This window comes from Ursus arctos, unplaced genomic scaffold, assembly GCF_023065955.2.
Source record: "Ursus arctos isolate Adak ecotype North America unplaced genomic scaffold, UrsArc2.0 scaffold_15, whole genome shotgun sequence".
Taxonomy (NCBI): Eukaryota; Metazoa; Chordata; class Mammalia; order Carnivora; family Ursidae; genus Ursus; species Ursus arctos.
Window position 1 is genome coordinate 25,649,538 of NW_026622819.1, and position 5,494 is coordinate 25,655,031.

The 5,494-nt window shown below is 40.4% G+C and overlaps 1 long non-coding RNA gene across 1 annotated transcript in view; it reads right to left on the minus strand.

The window, feature by feature from the left end:
- Window positions 1-5,436, minus strand: part of LOC125283372 (uncharacterized) — a 262,139-nt gene extending 256,703 nt beyond the window's left edge. The window contains exon 1 of the long non-coding RNA XR_007191159.2: window positions 2,899-5,436. This is a non-coding gene — a long non-coding RNA (uncharacterized LOC125283372). The remainder of the gene's footprint in view (window positions 1-2,898) is intronic.
- Between the last annotated feature and the right edge of the window lie 58 nt (window positions 5,437-5,494).

Sequence of the window (5,494 nt, forward strand, 5' to 3'; positions counted from 1 at the left end):
CCTTCCACAATTTAGCTATTATGGACAATACTGCTATGAACATTGGGGTGCATATGGCCCTTCTCTTCACTATGTCTGTATCTTTGGGGTAAATACCCAGTAGTGCAATGGCTGGGTCATAGGGTAGCTCAATTTTTAACTTTTTAAGGGACCTCCACACCGTTTTCCTGAGTGGCTGTACCAACTTGCATTCCCACCAACAATGTAGGAGGGATCCCCTTTCTCCACATTCTCTCCAACAACTGTTGTTTCTTGCCTTGTCAATTTTTGCCATTCTAACTGGTGTAAGGTGGTGTCTCAGTGTGGTTTTGATTTGAATTTCCCTGATGGCTAATGATTTTGAACATTTTTTCATGTGTCTGTTAGCCATTTGTATGTCTTCATTGGAAAAGTGTCTGTTCATATCTTCTGCCCATTCAAAGAACTTCTCAAACTCAATACACGAGAAACAAATAAACAAATCATAAAATGGGCACCTGTCTTTATAAGCAGGTTGTATGGGCCTCCAAGAATGGCTGTGTCAGTTTTTCCTTGCACTGAACACTGGGCTTGGGTATTCTGTTAGCTATTGTTAAAAACAAAACAAAACAAAACAGTATTTGTTCTTTCACAGTATTTTTCATTGTGCAGAACGATAAAGTAGAAAGGCAACTAATATGCACGGACTATGAAGTAGTCCTGTGTGATACTACTGGTAGTTGTACTAGTTTTAGTACTAGGTCTAGGTATCCAGAGCTAGATCAACTGCCCTAAATTTCATGCCTGTTTGCATGGTTCTGGAACTGTATTTAAAGGTAAAGGAGGAAGGATGAAGAGACTAACATTCTTTTTACTTTCGTGGTTTGTCCAGAAGTTTCAAAAGCCACATGGTTGTAAGGAGGTTCTTGAGAGTTAAGAAAATTTTTAAAAAATTGGTAGGTATTACTGACAACAACAAAAAAGGAACATGGGCCTTTATTATAAAGAGAATATACTCTTCTGGGGGACTGAAATCAAGAAAAAATTCAATTAAATTATTGGAAACTCAAAGGTGAAAAAAGTAATTAAATTTTTTAAAAAGATAAAAGAAGGCAGGCTGACTATGCTGGAGGAAGACAGAGTTTCCCTTAAAAAACTGTTATGTTAGAGCAAAGAAAGGAGAAATGATACCTTTAAGGAAAGGATAAATACATATAAAATGCAGCAACTTTAAAACATAGTAGAGGAGTAAGGTATTCTTCAAAAAGGTAGTAGAAATCAGGGGTATGTTCAATGTTATTAGATCCTTATACCTAAGAGATCCACTGAAATCAAACCTAACAGAGGATGGAAAGCAAGGTCTCTAAACAAACTAGAAGAACTCACTTATAAGAAACCAGGATTCGAATACCATAGAGAATGCCCTCTTAAGGGATAGACAGACTTTCTATTTTGGAACTATCTACCAAAGATTGACCTTGTCATTCAAAGTGCCCTAAGGACGTTTGGATAGATTTGAAAGGGAACCAGAAATATTGGTGTAAAGCACTCAAAGAATTAGTGGGTGAGGTTTGAGTTGACAGTTATTACACTTGTGTATATAACAACTTCTAAAATTGCATCAGCATTATCTTCTGTGCTATTATCTATACAGGTATATTTTGTATGGTAATGAATGTGCATGATAATTGGTATCATTTCTAATGACATTCACAATTTTAATCATATTTTTAGATTAATTGTAAAGAAATCAGAAGAAAAAAATCCACATCACCAAGGACCACGTCTAATAGATCTAAATATTTTACACTAAAGCAAACCAAGATTTATCTGGAAAGCATTATGTCACTCCAAGTGTGATTGGTGGGTAATTTTATCATAATGAACACCTTGTAAGTATTGTGTCACATTTTCCAAAGCGCATCCATGAAACGACTATTTCTGTTAGATACTGTCCGAAGTTCGGCATTGCTGCCGAACAAAAATTCCGAACAAAAAACTCCCACAAAACCTTCTTTTTAAGTCAGAAAGCACTCAAATTGTTTACAGTGAAAATATTGCCAAATGAATCACAAACACATTTTGCCTTAGAGATATTACTCATAGCACCTGTCATGCTCAGCATCCCCTTCCAAAGGTGCCCACACTCCATAACGAGGAAAGCATCTGATCCCTGCAGCATGATGGCTATACCATATGACCAGCCCCTCAGCCACTGTGGAGTAGACTAGGGGAGGCACCTGACCAGAAGGAACAACCAGTTGATCCAGCCTGTGACCTATGATTATGCAGCTTGGTAATTAGACAGCCACTTTCATTCTCCTCTTTGGAAATTTGCATGACATAAATTGGTCAGCTGGTATTAGGAGGAGGAGCAAGAGACAAGAGTAACTGAATCATGTTAATAGTGGCGTCCTAGAGCTCAAGTCACACCTTCTTGTTACTATAGAGGACCTTGGATTTTGATTAACCATCAAGCTACAGTCCCTGCAGCCTCCCATGAGGCCCAATTGCTCAGTTTTCCCTGAGGTCCACGTGGCCTGGCTACACAGGCCTACACAGATGAGATTCCTGTTTCCCTTTCTCCAATAAAATGTAGTTTTATTTTTTACTTTTTTTAAAGATTTATTCATTTTAGAGAGAAAGAGCGCATGAGAGAGACCAAGAGTTGGGGGGAGGGGTAGAGGGAGAGAATTTTCAAGCAGACTCCCCACTGAGCATGGAGCAGGAAGCAGGACTTCATCTCACAACTCATGAGATCATGACCTGAGCAGAAACCAACAGTCAGACATTCAACCAATTGAGCCACCCAGGCTGCCCCTACTTCATGTAGTTTTAGAATGAATTCCTCATTTGTCAAAAATCACAAAATGACTCTCTATTTCTTGTAACAAAAAGAGCACCCCTCCCTATTCTCCCTGTAATCAGATTCAGACTTACCTGGCCATGTCCCAGCTGTGTGTTTTTCTGAGATGTACTAACACCAAAGCAGAACTTTCTACGCATATCTTCCATTGCTGCATACTCTACTTTCCCTTTTTTAAAAAAAAATGTTTTTACAAGAGTGAATAAAAGATGGTTATAAAATTGAATCTTCTCTAATTCATATTTTTTAAAAGTTGATTGTATGCCATCTTCTGTTATTTGTAACATTATTTGTCGTGTGTTCATAAATAATTGTTTCACTTCTCAAGGCAGAACTGTTTAGTCACTGTCCTAAAAAGTATGTAGGTTAGAGGGCATCAATTATAACAGTGGATGTCAATCAACAGTTTTCTTGTTAGGAAATAGACAAAAATTGAAAAACAGCATATTGTGCTCTGGATTTGGGACCTGTTGGAAGCTCCCACTATCTTTGCTTAACCCTAAATTCATGTATTACGTGGAAAAAATTTTTTTCCTAACACTAGAGGGCACTGTGCCACTGGAATATCTCCCTGAGAGATTTCCACACTAGCAGCTGATTTTTACAGCTTCTCCTACATTCCCATGGCAAATTCCATCTTCCAGAAAAGACTTCTGCTTTTTCTTTTTTGCCATCTTTAGACCAGGACTGGTTCTGAGATTGAATGAGAATAAGGGGTTAAGAGAAACTGCTAAAGGCCGAGTTGCATAGCAGTAAAAGGAGTCTGCAATTGTTAGCCTATACTATTCTTCATCCAGCAAATTCAGTAATCTCAATCTTTCTGGTCCTCGCTATCCTTATTTAAAATTAGGACATGATTCAGTCATGTATATACAATGAGCCTATCCAAATTATTTTACACTGGAGAGTAAGACTAGATCTTGTTAATTCTCATTATAATTTAAATATGTCAGACTGGTCTACTTAAGTCTATTAAAATTGTATATAACTCCTGCACCTTCTCAAGAACACCCACCAAGTAGTACCAATAATCAACTCTTATTATAAACCTTCTAGATACAGTAGTTTAGGAAGTTTGGCTTCTTTCTCTGACAATACATATTAAGAAGTAATTTTTCAAATAAGGTTTGTCTGAACACTTATTAATGCCCTCAACATTTATTGAACAACTTTGTGCCAGGCTGACATCTGCTAGTCGCTGGCAAAAGATACCAAGTTGTGCTTTCCTTAAGTTTTCAAAGTAGGAGACAATTTTTTTAATTCTGAAATTGACCTGATAGGTGCTACTGAGAGCTCCAAGAAGCTACCTGCAGATGTAACAGGGAGACTTGCTCCCTCCAGTAAGGGTGGTCAACCAACGGTTCCCCTAAGAAAATGATTCTTGAGATCTGACAAATAAGTAGGGGCTCAACAGGTAAAAAGTGTGTGAGGGCAGAAAGAGATGAGGATGGGGAGAGCAATCTCGGCACGTACAAAAAAAAAAAAAAAATTGTGGGAGAACACCTAAGGAAAAAAAGGTTACTATAGTTCCAGTTCAGTGTGTAGTGAAGGAGAGAGAAAACTGGGCAATCAGGGGCCTTCAAAGCCATAACTATATTTATTCTAAGAGTAACTGAAAGCCACTTAAAGAGTTTTGAGCAGAATGTTGCCGTGATCACATCTGTATTTGAAGACTACCCTAGCGCCCTGTGAAAAACGAAATGCCCGGTTAGAAAGCTGTTGTTCTTTGTGGAAGGATGATTCTGAGGGTGGCGGGTTGTCGAGGGCTGAGGTTTAGAAAGTAAAATCCATACAACTCAGTGATGAAGTACATAAACTGAGAACAAGCTCATTGCACTTCCGAGTTCAAGTTAGTCATTTTTTTTAATTGGCTCGTAAAATAAATGAAAATAGGCCCATTCGATTCCAAACACTGAGGCTTATGAGTGAGATCCGTGGAATCAGCGTGTTTATTTCCTTAAGTAAAAGTCTCATTGTATTTTCATGGGCCCTTTGGAAATGCTCTCTGACGCATTACAGATTAGCGGAGGCACGTATTAAGGAATGTCGGAGTAAAGGCAAGCTCGTCCCTGGATCAAGGCTTGCGTCTCGGGAAGCCTGAAGTGCCATTAGGAGAGCTCCATTCACCGCTACAGACGTAGGTCCCTGGGAAGGCCCCAGAACTCGGCAGTCACTTCAGGTCAGGCAGAGCAGAAGCCGTAGAAAACTCTGGGCTCTATACCGGGACTCGTCCCAGCGACACGGACATATTCAGGTCCCTAGAGACTTCCCAGAGCCTTGAACCAAACCCCTCCCACTCACTATGGTGGCTGGAAAGGTCCTTGACTAATAGGCAGAGTATGCGTGGACGAAGGCGCACGCGCATTGAGGACTTCTAGGCTCAGCGAGGGGTTAAATCCTGCACTCGCAGGACTATGGATCCCCTTCTCAGACCGCCGTACTCCGTTTTCCTAAAGGCCTGTCACCCGACAAGTTTTTCCATTGGTTTAGAGACGGAAGGATCCGCCTTCCCCCTTTATCGATTGACTGCCCGTTCTCCCAACGGAATGGGAGGCGGGGCTTGGGCGCTTTCCGATTGCATCAGCTGGTCTTTTCCGGGACACGTGGCGCAAGCGCAGTGTTCCCGGGGCCCCAGCCCGCATTAAGTGGCCTCCGCTCACCTCTCTTCCA